At 38.7% G+C, this 24,569-nt stretch overlaps 1 protein-coding gene across 4 annotated transcripts in view; it reads right to left on the bottom strand.

Moving 5' to 3' along the window:
* CORO2B (coronin 2B) overlaps positions 1-24,569 on the bottom strand; it is a 1,242,233-nt gene that overhangs the window by 950,866 nt on the left and 266,798 nt on the right. Inside the window, exon 1 of one of the 4 annotated variants that reach the window (XM_044077670.1) lies at positions 6,810-6,834. The exons of the other annotated variants lie outside the window; for them this stretch is intronic. The gene's annotated coding sequence lies outside the window, so the exon portion shown is untranslated. Of the gene's footprint in view, positions 1-6,809; positions 6,835-24,569 lie in introns of those variants that run through there. 4 annotated transcript variants of the gene reach the window in all.

Here is a 24,569-nt window from a genome sequence, read left to right as displayed (position 1 = left end):
TATTTATACTAGTTATGGAAAAAATACAAAAAAATTAAAAAAGAAAACTATAGAACCATCTATGCTCTTCTTCTTCTTTCAGCTGTTCCCATCAGGGGTCGCCACATTGGATCATCTGTTTTCATTTCTTCCTGTCATCTGGATCTTGCTCTGTCACATGAACCACCTGCATGTCCTCTCTCACCACATCCATAAACTTTAACTTAGGCCTCCATCTTTTCCTCTCACCTGGCAGTTCCATCCTTAGCATCCTTCTCCCAATTTATCCAGCATCCCTCCTCAGCACATGCTCAAACCAACACAATCCTGTCTCTCTGGCTTTGTCTCCAAACCGCCTAAATTGAACTGACCCTCTAATATACTGATTCCCAGTCCTGTCTGTCCTTGTCAAGCCCAATGCAAATCTTAACATCTTTAACTCTGCCACCTCCACCTCTGACTCCTGCCTTTTTGTCACTGCCACTGTTTCCAACCCATATAACACAGCTGGTCTCACTACCCACTTGTAGACCTTCCCTTTCACTCCTACTGGTACCATATGTCACAAATCACTCCTGGCACTCTTCTCCACACACTCCACCCTCCCTGTTCTCTCTTCTTTACCTCTCTTCCACAACCACCATTACTCTGAACTGTTGATCCCAAGTATTTAAACTCATCCACTTTCATCAATTCTACTGCCTGCATCCTCACCATTCCTCTAGTCTCCCTCTCATTCACACACATAAATTCTGTCTTAGTCCTGCTGACCTTCATTCCACTCCTCTCTAGAGCATATCTCCACCTCTCCAGGGTCTCCTCAACCTGTTCCCTACTCTCACTACAGATCACAATGTCATCTGCAAACCTCATAGTCCACGGGAACTCCTGTCTGATCTTGTCTGTCAACCTGTCCATCACCATTGCAAATTAGAAAGGGCTCAGAGCTGATCCTTGATGTAATCCCACCTCTGCCTTAAACTCATCCATCACTCCTACTGCAGATCTCACCAGTGTCACACTACCCTCATACACATCCTGTACCACTCTTACATACTTCTCTGCCATGCCCGACTTCCTCATACAATACCACAACTCCTGTCTAGGCACCTGGTCATATGCTTTCAATAAGTCCACAAAAACACAATGCAACACCTTCTGACCTTCTCTATACCTCTCCATCAATATCCTCATAGCAAACATCACATCTGTAGTGCTCTTTCGTGACATGAAACCATACTACTGATCACTAATCATCAGCATCAATACTGTTGTGGCTAAAATATTTTGTCACAGATTGAAATAAAAAATGTCATTGACATTCTTTCAAGCTAGAGAATGGAGATATTGATTTTCCCTTTTAGGTAGAAAATTACAGGTAAATCCCAAATTTTCGACTCTATAAATATTAGTAAAATCATGGGATTTGACATTTTTTAACCAGAGCAGTCATTCACTATAACTATGATTTTTTTTTCTTATATTAGCAGCTTAGAATACAGTTAGTCTGTTTATTAATCCTGGAATTCACAAGATAATGCTTATGCTTATTGACCAGCACAGGTGGGTCAGTAAGTACAATGTTAACAATATGTGATTCAGAGACAGATATGGCTACCATAAAAAATGCCTCATTACTGGCTCATTACCTTGTCTCTGAACTGAAAAGTAGGACTGTCAGACTTGACTGCGCTTATGTCCTCCCAACAGCCCATGCATTGCACCAGCAAAGTCACCCCTGCACAAAACTGTGTGTGTGCATGTACACACATACTTACGTGCACACACACACACACACACACACACACACACACACACACACACACACACACACACACACACACATACTCTCCCAAGAACTTCCACAGACACAGCCATATCCATTCATCCATTAACAAGCCCCCTCACACTCACTCACACTTATGGAAACGCTCACTTGATCACCTACAGCACATTCCAACACACAGCCATACATCCAAACCCTTAATTCCCTGATTAACTCTCCTAATACATCCACTCAAGCAGATACACACTCACACACAGACACATACATGCTCATTCACACAGACAAACATACAGACCCACACGCAGCCTCATTCATGCCCCTACATGCATATACCCACCCTCACATCATTGAACTTACCTGCACTGTGAGTACACCCATAGGAGTGCATGGGTAACCACTATGTTTTTATGATGGCCCCTTTTTCCTTCTAGAGTAAATTTTGACTTGGCCAAGCAATTTTCTAAATCTCTCGGCCAAGCAAATAAGGAGTTATGGATAATTTAAGGGGTGATGGCATGGCTGATTAGGATTAGTCACTCCTCCAGACTGCTGTATTAACATGTGGTTTTACCTGTGAGACTTCTGTCTGTGCTGAAGCCTGGAACTCATGTGGGTGGACCACAGTGAAGGAGATGTCCCTGAATTCAAAAAAGCTTAGCATGATATTTAAAACTTCCAAGCTGAGGCTTCTGCATCTTGCTAAGCCTTTTTGTATTCCAGGGTAAGTGTTTTCTACTTAAAATCTGTATATATAAAAGCAATATAGAAGTATTATAGAACCACATGAATGATCAGAAACTATACTTAAAATTCACAAGCAAAGTTGCTCCAGAGGAATAAAGCCCTGACTGTGGCCCAGTCCACCCTGGATCAACTAGTAACCTGGATGGCTCACAAAGAAGCAGAGGGGCAGAGTGTGCATGTCCAGGGTGTAAGGGATCATGGGGGTGGAGGCAGATCACTCATTAAGGCCTAACTAAGTCAAAGGCTTGGAGCAGTCAGTGGCCTGGGCATGCATACAGTCAGTGAAGCAGGGTTACCCTTGGTCCCATAGCAGACCTCCTCATGGGCTATGTATGCCTCAGTGTCTACCCAGCCTCTCAAAGTAATGCCTCCAGGTTGGGCAGGGAAGTGGCATAAGGAAATGTCCTAGAGTGCAAGGCAGTCTTTATGACCCTGTTGGCCTGCAGCCTGTGATCTGAGTTTCCATTTTTTTTTATTTCTGTTCCCAGCATTTGATGACCATGTCAGTTGTACTCTCAGGGATATTACCAGAAACCACTGAAAGGGACAACAACAACAAAAGAATCACTGACAAAATTCCTGAATTTCTTCTCATGAAAATGGAATTTATATTTTAGGTACAGTAAATGAGTATCTGTGGCTCTTGTTGGATGAACCCTGGCAGCATGAATTAATCAAAGGTAGATGTATCTCACAACAGAGTATATATAATGGCTTCAAAAAGCTTGTAGTCTGACATGTTATGTGCATCATACTTCTTGATTTTCTAAATGGTCCTCAAAGGGGCAGAGTTTTTTTCATTAAATACACCCTGTTTCTTATTTGCAATAGTGATGGACAGGTTGACAGATGAGATCAGACAGGAGTCCCAGTGGACTATGATGTTTGCAGATGACATTGTGATCTGTAGTGAGAGTAGGGAACAGGTGGAGGAGACCCTGGAGATGTGGAGATATGCTCTAGAGAGGAGAGGAATGGAGGTCAGCAGGACTAAGACAGAATATGTGTGTGAATGAAAGGGAGGATAGAGGAATGGTGAGGATGCAAGGAGTAGAGGTGGCAAAGGTGGATGAGTTTAAATACTTGGGATCAATAGTTCAGAGTAATGGTGAGTGTGGAAGAGAGGTGAAGAAGAGAGTACAGGCAGGATGAAGTAGGTGGAGAAGTGTGTCAGGAGTGATTTGTGACAGACGAGTACCAGTAAGAGTGAAAGGGAAGGTCTACAAGAGGGTAGTGAGACCAGCTATGTTATATGGGTTGGAGACAGTGGCATTGACAAAAAGGCAGGAGTTAGAACTGGATGTGGCAGAGTTAAAGATGTTAAGATTTGCAATGGGTGTGACGAGGGTGGACAGGATTAGGAATAAGTAAATTAGAGGGTCAGCCCAGGTTGGGTTTGGAGACAAAGCCAGAGAGGCAAGATTACATTGGTTTGGACATGTGGTGAGGAGGGATGCAGAGTATATTGGGAAAAAGATGCTAAGGATGAAGCTACCAGGTAACAGGAAAAGAGGAAGGCCTAAGATAAGGTTTATGGATGTGGTGAGAGAGGACATGCAGGTGGTTGGTGTGACAGAGCAAGATGCAGAGGACAGGAAGAAATGGAAACAGATTATCCACTGTGGTGACCCCTAACAGGAACAGCCGAAAGAAGATGATGATGACACCCTGTGACTTCAAGTCCATTATTAGTGAGGTACAATAGTAGTCAATAACTCTAACCAATGCTGTTTAAAATATCCTATATGAATATGCCAACTGAAATCAAAGTTAAGTCAGTCTGAGGTTGCTGGGGACACATTGTCCTCAAAAGTGCCTATTAAAATAAATCACCTAGCTACCCACATATACGATACAAATAATAAATTGCTATTGAATAATGTACCTTGAAACTAAAGTTCTTCAGTAGGTTTGCTCTAGTGACTATTCAGTATTACGGTCTTTTGCTGAAAATCTTGATCTTAAAATGATCATCAACAAATAAAGCTGGCCACAAAACTTTTGCCTGACAGCTGCAGCAATGTCCATTCAGGCCCTTAAATGACACTGTTAACTGTATCATCTCTAAATAGGAAAAGAAAGAAATGATAATGCCACTGTACTAAGCAACAATTAGATGCCGACAAATGCGACAAGACGGAGACGTAAGACAAAAAGGTACAACAGAACAAATGTCCAGATAGTGCTGCAGGCAATAATAAATTAGAAAAGCATATTCATTCTAAACTTGATCGCTACATCCTGGAGATCATAGTGGAGAATATATGAGTAAAATACTGATATACTTAAAAACCTTCAAAAAGCCTTGGAGTCCGATATGTTACATGCATTACATTTTGTTATCTCCTTAAAGGTCCTCAAAGAGGTAAAGTTATTAGCTACAAGTGAAATTAAAAGAGTTTTTTAATTAAAAGCACTCGGCTTCAACAAAAACATCTACCTGAATAATCCAGTTTATAAAACTGAAACCAAAACAAACTGAATTGTTACACAGACGTAATGAGTTCTGAATAGAAATTACTCTGAACGATGCTTTTTAAAATATCCCCTTTTTCAATGCTGTTTACAGAAAAGTAGTAGTCTACTAAACATCATCAAGCTGTCATCACTCATAAAATGAATCGTGCTGACGTTTTATGGACTGAGGGGATATAAACATGAATATTTGAACAACTACCTCGTATAGGTAATGCATTTAATGGGGTATCCTTCAAACAACCTATGGCAAGTGGACAAGAAGATGGCTGTGATAAGAACATGTACATCATATACTTTTTGTGATGAATAATTTGGTTGACATAACCTGTACCCTCTGTTTCAGTCCTTCCCTTACCATCTAGCATCATCTTGAAGGAAAGCACTAGAGCTTACTTCTCTCATCCTGTGCAGTTTCATTACTGTAACACTGCTACAGTTAGAATAGTGCCCCTGTTCAACCACAGCACAGGCAAAATGACAATCACTCCTATTAGCTAAATACAGGATGACTGACGGGAAAGAAGAAATGATGAAACGATGAAACAAGAAAACCTTCTAACCTTCTTTAAAGGTTGTTAATGGTCTCTTTTGATTACAATACAGCAACATATTTAGCAAACATAACTGATTTCTGCACCATTTTTAAATAAAGTTAGACAGCAAAGCCATTCTTTTATGCTTAACATGACATAGAAAGACCGCACATGTAGCTTTACCTGTACATTATAAAAGAGGTGTGCTCTGTAGACCCTGACTGCTATTCTAAAGATTTATCTCACTTGGATCTGTAATAAAATCTTACATTCAGAAGCTGAATATGTGCAACAGTGAACTCTAAGAGGGTTTTAACAAGCAGAAGACAAGAGTTAGCATTAAACACCGTACATAGCAAAGAACTATGGGAAGTCTACATTTTACAGAAAGCTCCTGCCGTAGTGCATTTCACTGGATTTTCTGAATGATCAGAACAGAAGATAAGTGGTACCAATAATACTGGAAGCACTTTCTTTTTCAGTTAAGGTTTGTATTGCTGTTGCATATATATTTTTATAAACTGCTATTATATATGTTGGAGATTTCAGGACAGTGTAGCTACAATGCTGCCTTTTTTTTAGGATTTGCACATACACTTTTATCTCCAACTGCAGAACTCCTAGGGAACTTGCCAGTTATGAACAGTGTTATCAAAGCTATATTTACAAACTATGCTTGTTGAAATAAAATACTCACTATGTGTTACTTGCTTTGCCATTTGAATAAGAAAAGGAGGAATTTGCTATGCATTAGTTACACATGCTTGTTTAATGTTGGGCAGCAGTTTCTTACAGTCCCAGGGCAGCTGGTGTGGTTTCAGAACGCTGTACTGGTTGTTCTTGCCTTTTTTATTTACTGGAACTGTTTTATAGAGTAAGACAAATATATCAGATATATATACAGAAGATAACATTTCAGAAAAGAATGTAACACATAAGAGCCGCTCATTCATTTGCATAATGGTAGGTGTTTTTGTTATTATTGAGCTGTGAGAAAGAATTTACTTATGAAGCTCTGTGGGAAAAGAAAAATCTTCAGTACCATTTCACTGTTTTTGCTGGAAGGAAGTCAATGAATGTTTTAATCAGAATTTCTGAAATGATGTGAAGTTTGAATTGGACGTAGAGTGTTACACAAAGCAAATTCCATGAATGGTTTTATACTTTTAAAACTGCTTCCAAGTGTTACAAAATCCAGCTCAGTGTCTGGCCTGGACTGCATTTGATACGCTTATCTTCTGCACTGAATATTAAAAAGGCAGAACTCTGCTCATGGAATTTTAACTTACCTGTGTTGGCAGAGGTGAAGGCAAATTTACATCTGGTCATGTCTAGTTTGACTTTAGCCCGCTTCTGACTTGTTCCTCTTTTAAGTAAGTAATCTGTCACAAGCAGACTGAGTTCTGGTAAAAAAATGTGATCAAAACACAAGGTTGTACAACTTGTGCATGTGATAGCTGTTCTCTTACTTTGATGAGATCTACTTGTTTTCATGGTTTATCATAGATCCCAACATTAACTTCTTGGTGGTGAAGGCTTTAGCTCTTTGGAAACCTCGGCACATTCAAATGATTTAACCTGCCTTTCTGCATAAATGCAACTGCAGCACTAGATGTTCTACTTAGCTGCATGCAAACTGAGATAAATAGCCGTATGCTTTTGTATTTGAAAGAACTGTGGCACTGAATGTTCTGGAAAGCAGTTTCCATAGTGCAGCTAGTATCTATAATACATCTGTGTATTTAAAGACTGATAGTGCTGAATGCTCTAATAGCAGTTTGCAGAGTGCAGTAAATATCTGCATGTATTTATCCTGAAGGGACAGTCAAGATGTACTCACAGTGACATTTCTGCTGCCCTTTGGTTCATGGAACAGTGGGTAAAAGCATAACATAAAGCTATAACACATTGACACACCACTGATAACGGTCTTTCAGTCATGCTTTAAGAAGATACTGCAATAACAGTTTGTGTCAAGCTGTGATGAAATGTTATTTGCCATATGCTGTCTGACACTCTTAGTTACTTAAGTCACATCTGGTTACAAAGCGTGAACTTTTTAAAGCGCATAGTGAGGGAATACATAAATGCCAAACAGAAGGGGTATCCAGTATTCCTGAGGGAAAAATAGCAATCATTTTATTGAGCAGCAAATCTTTTCCTCTGCTTTGGGACCTTTCTATCATATTCACAGGTTCAGTCATCTTTTGTATGATAAACTACTCATAATTTTATTTTAAAATTTATTAAACAAGGTGCCTCAGATCTTTCCCTGAGGTCAAACAGAAACATTCATCCTGCCCTTGATAATCCCAGAACCAGTAGCCTTACACACACTATTCCAGTTTTCTTTGGTTCTATTATATGTACTCAGAACCTGTTTATTGCAACATTATCTGCTTATCAGCTTGGAAAAGGAATTGGTGGTCAAAAACACAAATAAAACAGTGTGACAGATACCTTTTGACAATGGATAATCTGTTGTGAGCTTTAATTAATGGCCAGTTATAAGTGTCATCATTTTCTCAGGTGTGGAAGATCTGAATACGTACTCTGTCCTAAAGGAAAGGCATCAATACTTTAGGAAACTACAGCTGTCTACCTCAAGCATACCTCATTGCTCATCTTCCATGTTTTATCTTAAAAACGAATTATAGGCAATACAGACTACAACTGCTTACATATCTCATTATTTATCACCCATATTTCATCTTATAAATGTATTATAGGCCTTGGCAGGTACTTTAGTTGGTCTTACAATATGACTCTGCCTTGCACACTAATACTACCTGTTGTACCTGTACTTCAGAAATCTCCACTTTTGTACAGACCTAAAATATTACCTAACATAATAATACTAAAATCAAGGTAGTACCACATATTAAATTATTGGGCATTGTAATAGATGACAATCTTACATTTGATCAACATATTATTCAAACTATTAAAAAGACCCATCAAAAATCTGGATCCCTTTACAGGGCAAAAGAGTACTTTACAGACTCATCAAGAAAAACCTTAGCCTCATCTTATATGTTTCCAATCCTCTTATACATGTCATCTATCCTTACAAACCTAAGCTCTACACTAAAATCAAAATTAGCCTCCTGTTACACCAGAGTAGCTAAACTTACTACCAGCACTGCATACCAAACTCACCACTGTTAAGCATTAAAACAGATAAATTGGCTACAGCTTAACAACTGCATAACATACTCTCAGCTAGTTATGGCATGCAAACTGATATATTATCATGAAAAATGCCCTGCATTAAAAAAACATATTTTTGCTCTACACCCCCATAAGGCACCTCTGTTCTGATGATAAATTTCTACTAAACACTTGTTGTGTCTTTTGGCTTATCCCGGTTAGGGGTCGCCACAGCGGAACTCCAGTCCGCTAATGTTTGGTAGGGGATTTTTACGTGCCGAGTTACCAGCCCTGATGCACAACCTTCAACGAAGGCACGCCCATTCACGCATGCCTCCACACAGAAGACGCTCTAGCTGAGAATTGAATGCGACAACGTCTTACTGTGAGGCGACAACGCTACCGCAGTACCACTACCGCGGGTTAAGCAAAAAATTAATTGAGGGACTCACTATACTCCTGTTACATCTCCAAACTGTGGAAAACCATCTGTGTACACATACAAATGACTAACAAACTCCCAAGCTTTAAAATCCATCGCAAACAATACCTTACCCAGTGCAGGTCCTGCTCATGTTCATCACTGGGTTAAGACCTCTAGTAAAAGCACAGACTTTTTACTGCTTATCATTACCTTTTGCCCTTCCCTACTTAAATGCTTGCACCCCTAACAACTTTCCCTCCTGCACTTAAATCAATACACCCTTTTCACCCCCTCTTAAACAACTCTTCTCATCTTTCTCTTTTTCTAACCACCCCTGTCCACCACTCTGCCCCTCTCATGCATCCCCTGTATGCCTATGTTATAAACCTTCTAGATACACCAATTTGGAACAGGCAGCCTAAATTGAACAAATCCAATACGCTGCTTTCTCAGCCAAATGCTATTACCTCTATCTTCCTATACAGTACTAATATCTCCCCTCTCCTCCTACATACGTATATAACTTATTTCATTATATCTATTGAACCCATTACAAACATATACAATACTAAAAAACGCCATCCTACAAAATGTTATAACTTACTTCATTATGTATCTTGAACTCTTTGCAAACCTTTCTTTACAGAAATGTAACAACATTAAACTTCTGTATAATAATAGTTTCCCTTCTACAGTATCAATTCATTTATTTCCTGCAAGATTTTAGAGCTACAAGAACTGTATAGTCTTAAAATTGTTGATGTAAATAATTTACTGTATATATACCTGTCTTGTGATTATATTTTTTTCTTGTCTTAAAGGTTCATAGCCTTATAGGTTCATAGCTTCCTTGTGGACCATTTTAAGCCTGGCCAGTTTCCCTTTTGGTGTTGTAATTAACCTATACCATTTGGTTTTAGTCTGGTCTTGCCCATCTCATGGTCAATAATTATATATTACCCCTAGTAAGAATAACTGTGACCATAGTGTAGACAATTTGAGGGGGACCTATGTATGGAATAAAGCATTTAAGAGCTGCCTATGTCCATTAGTAGTACAGGGGTCAGTACTGGAGTGCATTTTCTATTTCCCATCCATAGGTCTAAGTTGCACTTGAATATGGACAGGGATGAGCTTTGTTTTATGTGGATGGGAACTCTGTCCCAAAGCATCATTATCCTCTGTGAGACATAAACCATTCTACTGATGTAGCAGAAGAGGTTTAGATTCTTAGACTGAGTATTATTGCACTTATTTTTGTTAGTAACTTCATTAATGACCTTGGGGAGGAATAAAGTTGTTCTAATCTCATGATCTGGTATCATGTTAATCTTTGGAGGATGTTTAAATAGTACAATCCCATGAGTATGATCCAGTTTACCATTTTTGCATAGAATAATTAACGAACCTGTCCTCTATGAAATGACTAGTTTGGCCTGTCAGAATGTTTTGGCAGCTACTTTATAATGTGTCCATCTGCTGATACACTGCTGCTATAAAATTATATAAAAACTCATTCAATTAAGGAGCCTTCCTTCAGTCTACATTTTAGAAACACACTTGCATACTTTTATCAGAAATGGGGAAGGATAAAGAGCAGAAGGGAATGCAGTTTCCCCTTTCAGGAGGTTAGATTATGCCCTTTAATATTATGCCTGCATAAGCTTCTATCAGTACTGCTCAGAACTGCTATCTTCCTCTGGACAATTGCCTGATTTGCTTAGATAAATATGACTGACCACAACTGTGGTCATCTAGTACCAGCATCATTTCATATTTCTTCCTATTTCTCTATTTGCATGCACCTTTTGCTCCAAAGTTTCATAAACCATATTAAGTGCCTTTGCTATGGCCTGTAAGCTTCTCACTGTTGTGCAGTAATGACTGCATAAGTTAAAGAGTTTCATATTACTGAGGAAGATTCAGTGACCCACACAGCTAAACTACAAAAAGTGCCTCAAACACGTAATAGAACTGTTCACATATTCTTTGTGGACAATACAAAGGCTTTAAATAATATTCACATAAAATTAAGGAACAGCCCATGTTATTAAACTATACAGTTTTTGTATGTCCAGGGCATTTGTAACTTAAAATTTACATGTAAGCATCCTGACCTAATATTTGTAACTACTACTTTTTCAAAAATCAAGGGTAACAAAATAAAAACTATACAACATACACATGGTTAACATCTGATATATGCATATAAAATTATGTAATGCAGTTAATATGCCCTTAGCATGCCAAGTTTGACTGTTATTACATGCATATCTTATGCCAAAAAAAATAAATACGTACAAATAAAAAATGGAAATAGAAAATTGCCTAGAGACCTGACTGCTTAAATATAAAGACTCTCAAGGGTATACACACACACATTTCTGACATGGACATATACATATAATCCACACATACGCCCACAAATAGATCAGGGGAGGTAGGCCATATAGCCAGAGCAACTTCTCAATTAAAGTAATACTAAATTAGACAAGAATGCTGCTTTTGATGTTAGGTCATCAATACCTGCTGAAATAAAGAGGTGTTAGTGAATTCAGAGTTAGAAAGGGAGAGTTATAGTAAGCAGCTGGTCATGTATCTATTTTGAGGGTTGTGCAGATCCAAGTCCAGGTCCAGGTGTCAGATAGATATTTTTATTATATCAGTCTTGAAATTGGAAAGGTTGCTATCATGTTTAAGGGATGAGAGGATAGACTTCCAGGATACGGCCACATAGGTGGGATATAGTGAGGTTCCTCCTGACAGGTGTGGTTTGTAGGTAATGCGGAACATTCTGTTTTCAGGTAGACGTAGCTTAGCAGGTATGTATGTTTGCAATAAGTCTAGCAGGTTTGTATATTAATTGTGGACTAGGAGCAGTTTTGTGTAAGTGAGTTGCTTAGGTAATTCAAGCCAATCAAGCTGTTTTAGGGCTAAGCAGTGATGGGTACTGTTTGATGAGTTAGTGACAAATGTTGCGGTTGTATTACAGCACTGCTTTAGTTTATTTTGGATGAGTTAGTGACAAATTTTGCTGTTGTGTTATAGCACTGCTTTAGTTTACTTTGGATGAGTTAGTGACAAATTTTGCTGTTGTGTTATAGCGATGCTTTAGTTTATTTTGGATGTTAGTGGCAAATTTTGTTGTTGTGTTACAGCACTGCTTTAGTTTATTTTGGATGAGTTAGTGACAAATTTTGCTGTTGTATTATAGCACTGCTTCAGTTTGTTTTGGATCAGTTAGTGACAAATTTGGCTGTTGTGTTATAGCACTGCTTTAGTTTATTTAGGATAGAAGCGTGAAGGTTAAGCAGTACTGGGGACCCATATAGTAAAGTAGGGAGCAAGAGTGTAGAGGCCAGGAGCCTCCTGGATGAATCAGTTAATTTGTTTCTTGTTCTATAGCATGAACCTAATCTTTGTTGAATTTTGTGATAACATTTTGCACGTGTAAATCAAATTTCAGGTTATTATCAACTGTCACGCCTAACTGCGGTGGTGGTGCTGCGGTAGCATTGTCGCCTCACAGTAAGACGTTGTCCTGTTCGATTCTCAGCTAAAGCATCTTCTGTTTGGAGACATGCGTGAATGGGTGTACCTTCATTGAAGGTTGTGCATCAGGGCTGGCAACTCGGCACGTAAAAATATACTGCCAATCATTAGCGGACCGGAGTTCCACTGTGGCGACCCCTAACCGGGAAAAGCCGAAAGATACAACAACAACAACAACATCAACTGTCATGCCTAGTAGCTTTGTATGGGAAATGACTTCTGTATGGGTGTTATCAGAGGCTGTTATTGAGAAATTTTATTGTTGGTAAAGGCTTATGGGAAAAATAATAGCATCTTTGTATTTTTATTTGGATTGAGTCAGCAATAACTTTTGAGTGATGTGTTGTAGAGTAATTGGGTTACTGGCAGTACAGATTAAAGAGGAGTCGTCTGCATATTGTATGAGGGATGCTTAAAATTTGGAGGAGTGTAGGCTGCTGTTAACTATGCTGAAAAGCAGTGGCTCCAATACAGAACCTTGGGGAACAGCTGTTTTGATGGGTAGGAAGGACGAGTAGGAATTAATCGATTTAACTGACTGGAGTCTATTGGAAAGATAGCTGGAACATAGTTGGTGGAGGTGTTTGATCGGCTCAGTGAAAAGAGTTGTTTTAGAAGTAGGTTCTGGGATATGGTATCAAAGGCCTTGGACATATCTAGAAACATGGCAGAAACCAGTTAGCCTTTGTCTCCGGCTAGGTTTGTAGTGTTAAAGTTTAGGAGAGCTGCAATAGTGCTATGCCATAGTCTGAAACCATGTTTTGTGGGAGTAAGGAGGTTGTTTTTAAATGAGTCATTAATTGATTATTAATGCATTTTTCAAGGATTTTTGAAACAAGGTACAGAATGGCAATGGGTCTAAAGATGGATATACCACTGCAGTTACCTCCTTTGTCAAATTGGATAACATGATTTTTTTTTTCATAAAGATGGGACATGTGATACATACCTCTTAACTTCCTACAGCAAAAAATCTGGACAAAGCCACAAATAATGGGGGCACAAAGGCCCCAAAATAGGGGCACTTTTTAAATATTGCTCTTACAAACATAAAGTTGATAGAATAACAAGTTTTGCATTAGTATGGATTTTCTGAATTATATGAAGTCTGAAAATCAAAACTCTGCCATTATTTTATGACTTCAGTTCTCCATCATTTGCCAGTGATTTGCCAGAAAACCACAATTTTATGAAAAACAGACCAAAAATATGAGACAAAAATCTGTGCAGTTGAGAGATATTGTGATTCCTGAAGAGACCTATTTATGACAGTGGATATTGGAAAGGAAATTGAGCTGCTGCTGGTTTTGAAGTCAACAGGAAAGGAGCTAGTGTACTTGGTTTAATCTGTTTGAAGCATTGATTGTTATGGTGGATATGGGTTATGAGGCGAGATAGTGAGTATTATTGGAATTAGGAGGTGAGACTGAGTGGGGTGTGGTCAGATTATTAGAGGATTATACCTGCTTGGAAAGCAAACTGGTCCTGGCATGTGTATGGGGAATCCCTAATAGTACTACGTTAAAAAAATGGATAACTTGGCAGCTGGCAGCACTGTCAAAAATGTACATCAGGTATATAGAAGCATACATTTTTGTAAGAGATATGAATGGTGTTGGGGGTTACTGTTTGTGGAAAATAATAAAGGTGAAAATCTTTTCAGGGCTATTTCTGAAGGGATACAAAATTGTGGGAAATAGTGCAATGGTTCATATTGGTTTTGGGGGAATGAAATGGGAAAGGTAGGTTTTGTGATAAAGCTGGCGGGGACTACCTGCATTAGGTCACCCTGGTATAATTTTTTTTCAGAAAATAAACTGTGGTTTGTCTTATGAAACAAAGTAATGCACAGAAAGGTATTGCATGGAATGCTTTTCTTTGTAGTTTATTCAAAACTTCAATAAAAGTAAAAATAAAAAAATAAAAAAAATAAGGACTTTAATTTTATTCCATGCAATTATTGTGAGTGAATATGATGTTTATAGTTGTATACCAACGGCAACTGTGAAAAGACACCAACACAGCTGGAAAACTTTTTATTGTACATTACAGGTTCCACATGTATTTCTAATATATGTATTCTGATATATTTATAGTTTTATAATTTATGTATTAATATATTCACATATTTATATATTTTTATGGCTTTATAAGAAGTATTTAACATGTACAGTTTATGCTCTTTCATCTCAATATTTATTTTTATCTGCATTATGCATTTTTTATTTTTGTTTTTCAAGTACCAATTATTCAATGAATTCATTATCTAGGTGTTATGATTACAATTGACTCTAATTGGGTGGGTATTGAAATGGTTGTTCAGTGTTTGGTCTTTATTCTGAGGAAGTCCAGCCATTTGGCGGATGAAAGCGCTAAATCCAATACAAAGGTTCATAGGTTCATAGGTTCATAGGTTGATACTAGGCCATCTACCCTAGGGCATTTATAAGCCTAGCCAGAGTGTGTTTGGCTTTCACCACCCTTTTAGATTTGTAGACTGTGCCTTTGAATGGTAGGTCACAGAAGTTAGCCCTTTTATGGTTAGTTTATTGTGCCTCTGTCTAGCAGGGACCCAGAAGAAATCCCAGGGGTAAACTTACGATCTCCCATCCACTCGTCAAGATTTCTCTTGAAGAGGGTCAGTGAGGGGCTCTGCCTAACCTGAACTGGGATTCTGTTCCAGAGTGAAGGGAGTCTCTGAGATATGAATCTGTCCCTCCAGCATGTCCTGTTTATTTCTGTGCTGAGGTTTAAGTCTCTGGAGCATGTAGCTCTAAGGGATTTGGACTTCCTAAGGTGGAACATGTCCATTAATTCTGGGATGGACATGGCTTTATATGTCAGGCACAGATCGCCTCTGAGTAGGCAGTAAGCAACTGAGTAGAGCTGGAGTTTTTTTAGCCTAACTGCATAGGGCATCTGTTTGAATCCCTTGATCCTTGGTTTTGAGAAGTATGAAGTTTGCTTTTGAGAAGTTCTTCACCATGGTTACCTTGGCTGGGGGTGGGGACGTGATATGGATGTCCAGTGAGATTAATTTATGGACTGACCTTACCAGGAATGGGTATACCTCTGGTGTGGAACATAGAGTCCCTATGTTGGTGATGACCAGGTCCAATATGTTTTCCCCTCTTGTGGGGGTGGGGACTAGTTGTTCCATAGCATTTGAGTTTATGAATTCTAGGAACCGTTGGGTGAGGGTGTGTGGGCTTGAGTAGTTTACCCAGTCAATGTTTGGGTAGTTGAAGTTGCCCAATATAATGGTGTTTGGAGAGACCTTCATATTCTCCAGTGTTCTCAGGAAAGCTGAGTGGGTGTCCTGAGTTTAGGAGGGTGGTCTGTAGCAGGCTACAAAAAGTTTTCCTACTGTGTTGGTGTCTTTTCACAGTTGTCGTTGGCATACTTGGTTTGACTTTTTCTATGTTTATAGTTGTAAAAATAACTGAAACTGACATTATTTTATCACTAATAAGATCAATAAGTTCGTAAGTAGTATGATTAACACAACTAAGGTGTTTGTACAGGTATTTATTGTCACTAATTCCTATACACAAGGTCATGGATCAAATATACAACTGCCTTGCTCTACATACCTGATTTATTATACACGGGACCCATAAGTTTTTAAGAAAGAATAAATAAATACATACAAGTAGATAATGTGTTGGTACTGCAGACATAATAAGAAACATGAAACAAAATGAAAATTGAAAGGGGGAGTTTACCAAAGCCAGTGCTGGTCATAAGGTCTGGATAGAGAAGGGTGGAGAAGAAGAAAAGACGGTAATACTGAACATACAGAGCAAACATTGGAAGGAGGAAGAGCTGGGCATTAGAACAATATGTGAAACTGCAGGTCCAAACATGAGAGTGATTCTTATAGAAAAAAATACCCATATAAAATGTGGGAAACTACCTTCCATTAAAATGCCATGTCACTTGTGTGAGTTTACACAAAGCTTAACACCCCTAACCCACCTTAGTAATACCTGCTAATCCTAGCCCTATCCATAACCCTGCACTTTATAGATTCATATAGGTTTATAGGTAAGTATTAGACTAGCTGCCCTTGTGGGCCATTTTAAGTCAAGCCAATATGAAAATCTGGGATCATACCATAGATAATTTGAAGGGATCCATGCATAGTACTGTAGGGATATGGAAGTATACCATAGTCGTGGTATCCCCTGCAAGATATGCCTGTCCCTCCAAACCATTCTACTGATGTTGCAGAAGAGATTTGGATCCCTAGTATTTCTAATGCCATTGGACTTGCTATTGTGCAGTAAATCCATCTGTAATGGGTCAGAGGATGCCTTGTATGCTAGATACTAGTCACTTCTTGGCACTCTGTAGAATACCCAGTAGAGTGACTGAACTGATACTAGTTCTGTGTTTTATCTCAATTTTTCTCTTTTGTTGAAGGTGTACACATTAAAACATTCTACGCTTCCATCATAGGAAATGCAGAACAATCAATTTACTATCCTTTGTGATTCCCTTTCTCTAGTTTCCATTCTTTCTATGTGCTGCTCAGGGTATAAGTTTAATAACTGTAGGCTGTTACCACAAAGTGTACACTGTGTGTAGACTTAGTCTAACCTTTCTGAGTGAATAGATAGCACAAGTACTGTGTTAAGGCTGTTCTTGAATTCAGAAAGTGCACACAACATGAATCTGGCCAAAGATCAGAATTCATACAGTTAGCACAGTACATGCATTGTCAAAATATAGAAAATCAAAATACAGAATGTCAAAATATAAATGGTTAACACTTGAAAGAATGTTGTGAAATATAATTTCCACACCTTCTCCTACAATTGCAACTCCACACTACCTTTTCCATACTCAACAAGCCCTCTGCCTGCCCTGCTCTCACCTCTCATATTACTCTCTACCCCCCCCCCCCCCCAGCCTTTCCGGAGTGCTGATCAGCATCTTCTCTCAGTTTATAAACCCAAAAGGAATATTGGCAAACTACTTTACAAACAGTCTGTCTCACTAAATAGGAACTAACTCCCTCTCCAGATTAGATCCAACTTTTCCTTTCCCTGTTTTCAAAAAGGAGCTTAAATCCCACCTAATAAACTTAAAATTAAGCCGTTGCCTTGACCACACGTAGTCTTAGTCTGTCCTACTGTATAACCTGTTGCATCTCCTAACTTTCTTTCTCTGTTAGTAATGTCTGCCTAAACTAACCTCCTAAACTCTCAGCCCCTCCTTTCTCTCCCCCCTCCCATTCTCCACACTATTTATCTTTTTCCCCCACTTCCTATCAGTATCTATACATTGTCCTTTTTTTGAACAAAGATTATCTTTTTGTTTATACTCTCATATGTAGTACATTTTAGACCACTACTATCAATGCAACCCTTAATGTTCATAATTTTTTTCTTTTGTTTTTCTCTTTATAATTAATTTTGTATTTGCATTGTTATTTTTAATAGTTTTTGTCCTGTATGTTTATCTTTGCTTATGTTTGCTGGGGCTCTTTCCCCTTGGGTCTACCCTGAAAATGGGTTGCTTACTATCAATGCAATGCAAATAGTTAATAACCTTTTCTTTTTTACAATTATTTTGTATTGTGAATGTTATTTAATATTTCTATATTGTCACTTTATCTTTACTTATGTTTGCTGGGGCTTTTCCCCTCAGGTCTCCACTGAAAATGGGGTTGTTTGCAAACTCAGTTGGACTAACCCGGTTAACAAATGTGAAATAAACAAAATAAATAAATAAATACAGCAGCAAAATGTGTCCACATTTTACCAAACGTATAAACGGTCAATTATTACTAATGTAAATAAGGTGGCCATTTTCAACATAAAACGATAAGCCTTCAGTGAATATATACATGTCTGTTAGCTATAGCTCGGTACATTTTGGGTAGTACAAGTATAATGTCTTTATTCACATGATTTATAATTTTGTTTAGAGAATCATCAAACAAGCAGATTATTTGGATGTTGATTTTTCTAAAGCGAGGGAAACTAATCGTTACATAGCTAGAAAACGCCGCAAAGAAACATTCTCTAACAGCTACCTCCAATTTAGCAGTTGCCACCCTTTTTCTCAAAAGAAATCGATCATTAAGGGGCAACTGGTGAGGGCTGCGAGAATGGTGACTCGAGATAGTGATTTTGTTAATGAATATAAATTCATGGAGAGTCTTTTCTTAAGGAGAGGGTACCCAGCTGATCTAATTTTGGACTTGGTTTGTGAAGTCCATAATAAACGGGTGTCAGGTTTTTATGTTCCCATATTAAATTCTTCCAATACCAGTGAGAATACAAGTCCAGCAGTTAAAGCTAGCAAGACAATCCACCCCTTTAGTCTTATTCTCACATATAATGTGGATGTAAAGGATATTATTTCTATTATTTATAAGAATTGGAGTTATCTCATGCAAAATGGGCTGTGTAGAGCAAATGCAAGGGAATTCCCCAAAATAACATTCAGGAGGGGTAAAAACCTAAAAAAATATCTTAGAGTTCCTGTATGAGCCTATGTTGGCAAGATCTGGCATGTATAAATGTAACATGTGCCGGTATTGTAAGTTTAGTATGGTGGGCTCATCTTTTGTCATCAGAGAATTTAGATATACTATTCAAGGTAGATTCAACTGCACCAGTTCAGGAGTTGTTTATTTAGCCCAGTGTTCTCATTGCCCAGTTTTCTACATCGGCAAGACCGATAGAAAACTAAATGAGCATATCTACGAACATACATACGCAATTAGAAAAGGTAAGGTAGAAAATGCATTGGCAAAACACATAAAGGAAAATCCTTCCCACCTTTTCTCATTTACTATCATTGATCATGTTAGATCGGATGGCAGGGGTGCCGTTGATTCTCTCATTTTAGAGGGAAGAGAGCTGCTATGGCAACTAAGATTGGATGCCTGCCACCAGCCGGGTATCAATGATAGGTTGTCTATTTCTTTCATATTGAGATTAAAGAGCCTCATGAGATAGGGCGTAGCATTATTTATTCTACTTCATTTTATTGTTGTTTTCACTTTATTTCAATTTCATCAGTACTAGGGATTATATATTTATTGTTCAATAGAATACTAATAGATTTAACTAGTGGGATATCATGGACTCACGTGTTGCGATTTTTATAATGATTTTTAATTATATATTTTTATTTCAAGCAGAAGTTAGATATACTGTATTTAGTACGAGGGAATCATGTTTCATGTTTTTTCATACTTTTATACAGTGGTATTCCAATGTTTTTTCTAAATATTTCTAGCGTTTTTATACGTCGTTAACTTGTTTTATTGCTTTAATCATTATGAAAGGGTATTTAAATGAGTGGCATTTTAAGTGACGTTGTTTCCGTTTTTATGCTTTCAGTGTTTCTGAGGAAGTTGGTGAATTTTAAACTGACAAAAAGCTCACAACGAAGCTTAAGTTCATTAATAAAGTCTATTATTCCAGTGTTACCGGTCTCTTTACTGGATGTTTTTGAGGAGCGAAGGAGTGTAGTTTCCTTATTTTGGAGCAGATTATTTACACAACTTGTGAAAGTCATTTAACATCTGTTATACATCAATATTTACTAAGATCACATTGATTTTAACAAAATAACTACATTTTTTAGCTTATGACTAAAGCAGGAGCAAAATTCACTTTAATTAATGTGTTATTACAGTTTCTGTCTTAGACTATGGTCTGTGGGGCAGTTAATTCACTTTAATTAATGTGTTATTACAGTTTCTGTCTCAGACCATGGTCTGTGGGGCAGTTAATTCACTTTAATTAACGTTTTATTACAGTTTCTGTCTCAGACCATGGTCGGTGGGACAGTTAATTCCCTTTAATGAATGTGTTATTACAGTTTGTGTCTCAGACCATGGTCTGTGGGGTAGTTAATTCCCTTTAATTAATGTATTATTACAGTTTGTGTCTCAGGCCATGGTCTGTGGGGCAGTTAATTCCCTTTAATGAATGTATTATTACAGTTTGTGTCTCAGGCCATGGTCTGTAGGGCAGTTTCTCATGTTGAGGAGAGTATTCCAAACTGTAGGTCATAAAACTGGGACGGTACAGTTTGTCATTGTTAGGTGTTAGACATTTTCTGGAGGGAAGTAGCCTTGTTGGCCTGGGAATAGACAGTGTGGAGGTAATTGATGGTGATGTCCTGTTACTCTCTGTTTTGTGGATGATGCTTAGAAGGTATATACACACATGAATGGTTAGGCACTTTATGTGCTTTACAGAAGTAGTTATACTCTGTACAGGAAGAATGAAAGTGAAGTAACAGATCCTGCTGGATGTTATTTGTATGCCAGTTATGTTCTTTATAAAGATAGAGGCAATGAGAAGAAGCCGATAGTCAAGAGATTATAGTATATTTTCAGCTATTGCTGCTCTGTCATCATGAGTAAGGAAGCAGGAAATCTTGTGGCAACCATGGAGAGTTGCTTTACGTTTGCCAGTAAGTATAGAAAGGGTCAGAGAGGCATCAAGGGGTGTCCCATCTGTTTGAAACAGAACATGCATTTGACGTTTTGATTACTGTAGACTGGAGGTTGGGGGTCTACAGGATATGAAATATATTTTAGTTTTGGTTGAGTGCTGAAGAACTCTCTTTTGTGCGTTCGGTACAAATGCTTTTTCATGTAGTCAGATTTACAAGTTTTGAAGACTCATATAAAGATTCAGAGAATAGTGCACACTGGCATCTAGAATGAGGTTAGTTAACTCAAGGTCATAAGGAAGGTGATTGAGGAATAAACTAAATAGTATTAGCTAAGGACTGAGCCTAAGGAAATAAAAATCCACCAACAAAGCAAACAAACCATGAAAAAATGCCAGAAATGTAAAAATAACTTCCTTTAAATAAACACTTTTAACATCATTCTTTAGATATACACATTAATTACAGAATCCACATGCTTCAACCCAGCATATTTCATTGGAGGTTAAACTTTTTTTTATTTAATAAATTCTTCATTGTGCTTTCTTTCTTATAAGTAAAATTAGGGCCAGTATCCAATGCATAAGCTCTTACCAGGAACTCAGTAAGAATTCTCCACTTGTTTCCCATTATTTTCTTAATTTCCACCGTATCTACTAAATTAATTAACTTCATAGCTAATGTTTCCCCCACTGTTGCTTCCATGGTGCATATCCTTTCAATATTCTGAGGCTAAAATGTGGCACTTATATTTGCCCTCTCCTTTACTGACAACTAATGAGAACTAATTTTCTATTGTTTTGGACGGATGGCCCTCTTTAAAACAGACATCTCATACATAAAGCTATCCAGGTTTTGAATTAATCTACTGGTCATTAACAGCTGTCCTTTCACAATATTGCTGCTCAACCATACAGAGTGCATGCCAACTCACCAATGGTTTATGAAATAATGTCATATTCAGCTTCCCATAATTCTTATGTAATAAAATATTTAAGAAATGAATCTGTGCTGTAAAAAAGGCATAATAAATCTTAAAAATCAACTTGTTTCAAATAAGATCATAGGAGGTTACTAGGCTAATAGCCCTGGGGCCCTTACAAGCCTAGCCAAGAGTTTATCCCCAAAATGAAACCTCAGTCAGCACCTATCACCCCTGTCAGTGAGGGACACAGGTGGAACCCCTGGGACAAATGTGTGGTTTACGACCCACCCATCAGGGTTTTGCTTGAAGAGGGTCAGTGAGGTGCTCTGTTTGACATGTATGGGAAGTCTATTCCAGAGACAGGGCAGCCTCTGGGAGGCAAACCTGCCTCTCCAGCAGGTTTTGTTGATGTCGCATATAAGATTCAGGCCTTTCAAGAGGGTAATGCGTGAGGAGTTAGACATACAGATATGGATCATCTCTAGTAGGTCAGGGTCCAAGATTGCCTGTAGGTGAGACACAGATCACCCCTGAGCCATCTGTATGATATCGGATAGAGTGATAGTGATTTGAGCCTGTCTGCATAGGACAGGTGTTGGAGGCCATAGTGTCTCTTTGTGAGGTATTTCAGTGGCCTTTCCAGTTGGTGCAGATGTTTGGAGAGGTACACACCAAACGGGGCATTATACTCAATTATTGGTCTAATGATGGAGGAGTACATAGAGATAATAACCTCCTTTTTTCTGGATACAATCCCTTTACTTATGAGATGAACTAAGTAAAAAGCTTTTATGACCACTGCCACTACAAGATGGTTGAATGTGAGGTTATCAACCTGAGTGCCCAGGTTTCTCACCATAGGTTGTGTGCATAGGGGGTTACCGTTGATGTGGTAATCAGTAGGGGCTATGCTTTTGCCAAATGGTATGATGATACATTTTTTGCATTTAGCTTGAGGCCATGACTTTGGCACCAGTCATTAGTTGCTATGAGACCCTCTTGCAGTATGATAACATCATTTGGGGAGTCAATGACAGCACCTAACTTACAGTCATCTACACACTTGGTCAACCACAGTTTTTTTGTCTTTGCCTGGACCTTTGAGAAGTAGATGCCAAACAGTATGCTCCCAAGACAGATCTCTGGTGTACTCCATTAGTGACAGGTCTGCTATCAGAGGTGGAGGCACCTATTTTGACTTTGAGGGTCAGTTAGCCAGCTGGCAATCCACCTGATGAGATAGGGATTTAAGCCAAGTTGTATTAGCTTTTTGATGATGCCTGAGTGGGCCAGGTCAAGGTAAGCTGTAAGGTGCATGCACTGACTTTCCCTCATCCAGGGCCATGGTGACAGTCTCAAAGACGTCAACCAGGTTCAACGGCCAAGATCTGCCAATGATGAATCCAAACTGGGTGGGGTCAAGTACTTGGAGATTGCCTATGTCCTTATTTATGAGATCCATAATAATACGCTCTATGGCTTTACAGATCAGACTTGTCAAGCTAATGGGGCCATAGTTTCCAGGGTCAGTTGTGACACTACCTCTGTGCAAGGGGATGACAATTTTAGTTCTCCACTCTGCTGGAATGAAGCCTGTACCTAGGCTGTGGTTGAATAGGGTGCTCAATGGCAAAACCAGTTCTTGCTGGAGATGGTACAGAATACAGCCTGGGATACTATCAGATCCCATGGAAGCTGTATTCTTTGCCATGGATAGGCCCTTTAGCACTTGATCTATGGAGATGTGAGGTGTGGGACAAGTATCAGGGATGTTGAAAGGGCCTTTGGGGGGAGAGGGGGTGACGTTTGTACTGATCCTATCTGCTTGCAGGTTAGCTAAGTCAACAGGATCAGTGTTAAGTGATACTGTTAAGTATGAATTTGGAACAAACTGGACTTTGTCATGGAGGTTCCTGATGTAACTAAAGAAGGCTTTGTGGTTTCCCTTTGTTTCAGGGGCTAGTTTCAATTCATACTTGGCTTTGGAAGCTTTCACTAGTGATCTAATTTGCTTATTGAGGCTAACGAGGGAGTTTTTCCAATTTTGAATTTGTTCCTTTTTACCCCTGCACAACAGCTTCTTCCTTTTGTTGTAAAGCCTGTTGACACAGGATGTCCACCAAACAGGTTTGTGTTTCCTTGAGAAGCAGGTTTTAGTTCTATTGGGTATGGCTGAGTCCATGCAGTTGAACAGGTGCTTGTATACTGCATTGGCATATTGTTCAGCATAGTTGTCTGCATCCTCTGAGGGTGGTGGTGGTATGAAGCTACAGATACCCTCCCTTAGGAGGTTGTAGTCAGCATTTGAGAAGTTTTTAGCTTGATTACAGTTGGGGGGGTTTGGGTGGGATAGAAACTTTGAATGAGACAGTCCAATGCTCTGATCTCATCAAGGAAGAGGAACATACTATGGGAGTGGTGCAGCGGTCGCCCGTGTTGGTGAAAACCAAGTCCAGAATGCTATCTCCCCTTGTGGGGGATGAGACAAGCTAATCTAATGCATTAGAACTGATGCATACCTCTCACCTGTACAGATTTTTGCATAATGTCCAGATTTTTGCCTCATATTTT

Source organism: Protopterus annectens, chromosome 7.part0 (assembly GCF_019279795.1).
Source record: "Protopterus annectens isolate FY-2018-M chromosome 7.part0, PAN1.0, whole genome shotgun sequence".
Lineage (NCBI taxonomy): Eukaryota > Metazoa > Chordata > Ceratodontiformes > Protopteridae > Protopterus > Protopterus annectens.
Note: the sequence above shows the minus strand (reverse complement) of the source record. Positions and strands in the feature narration are given on the sequence as shown.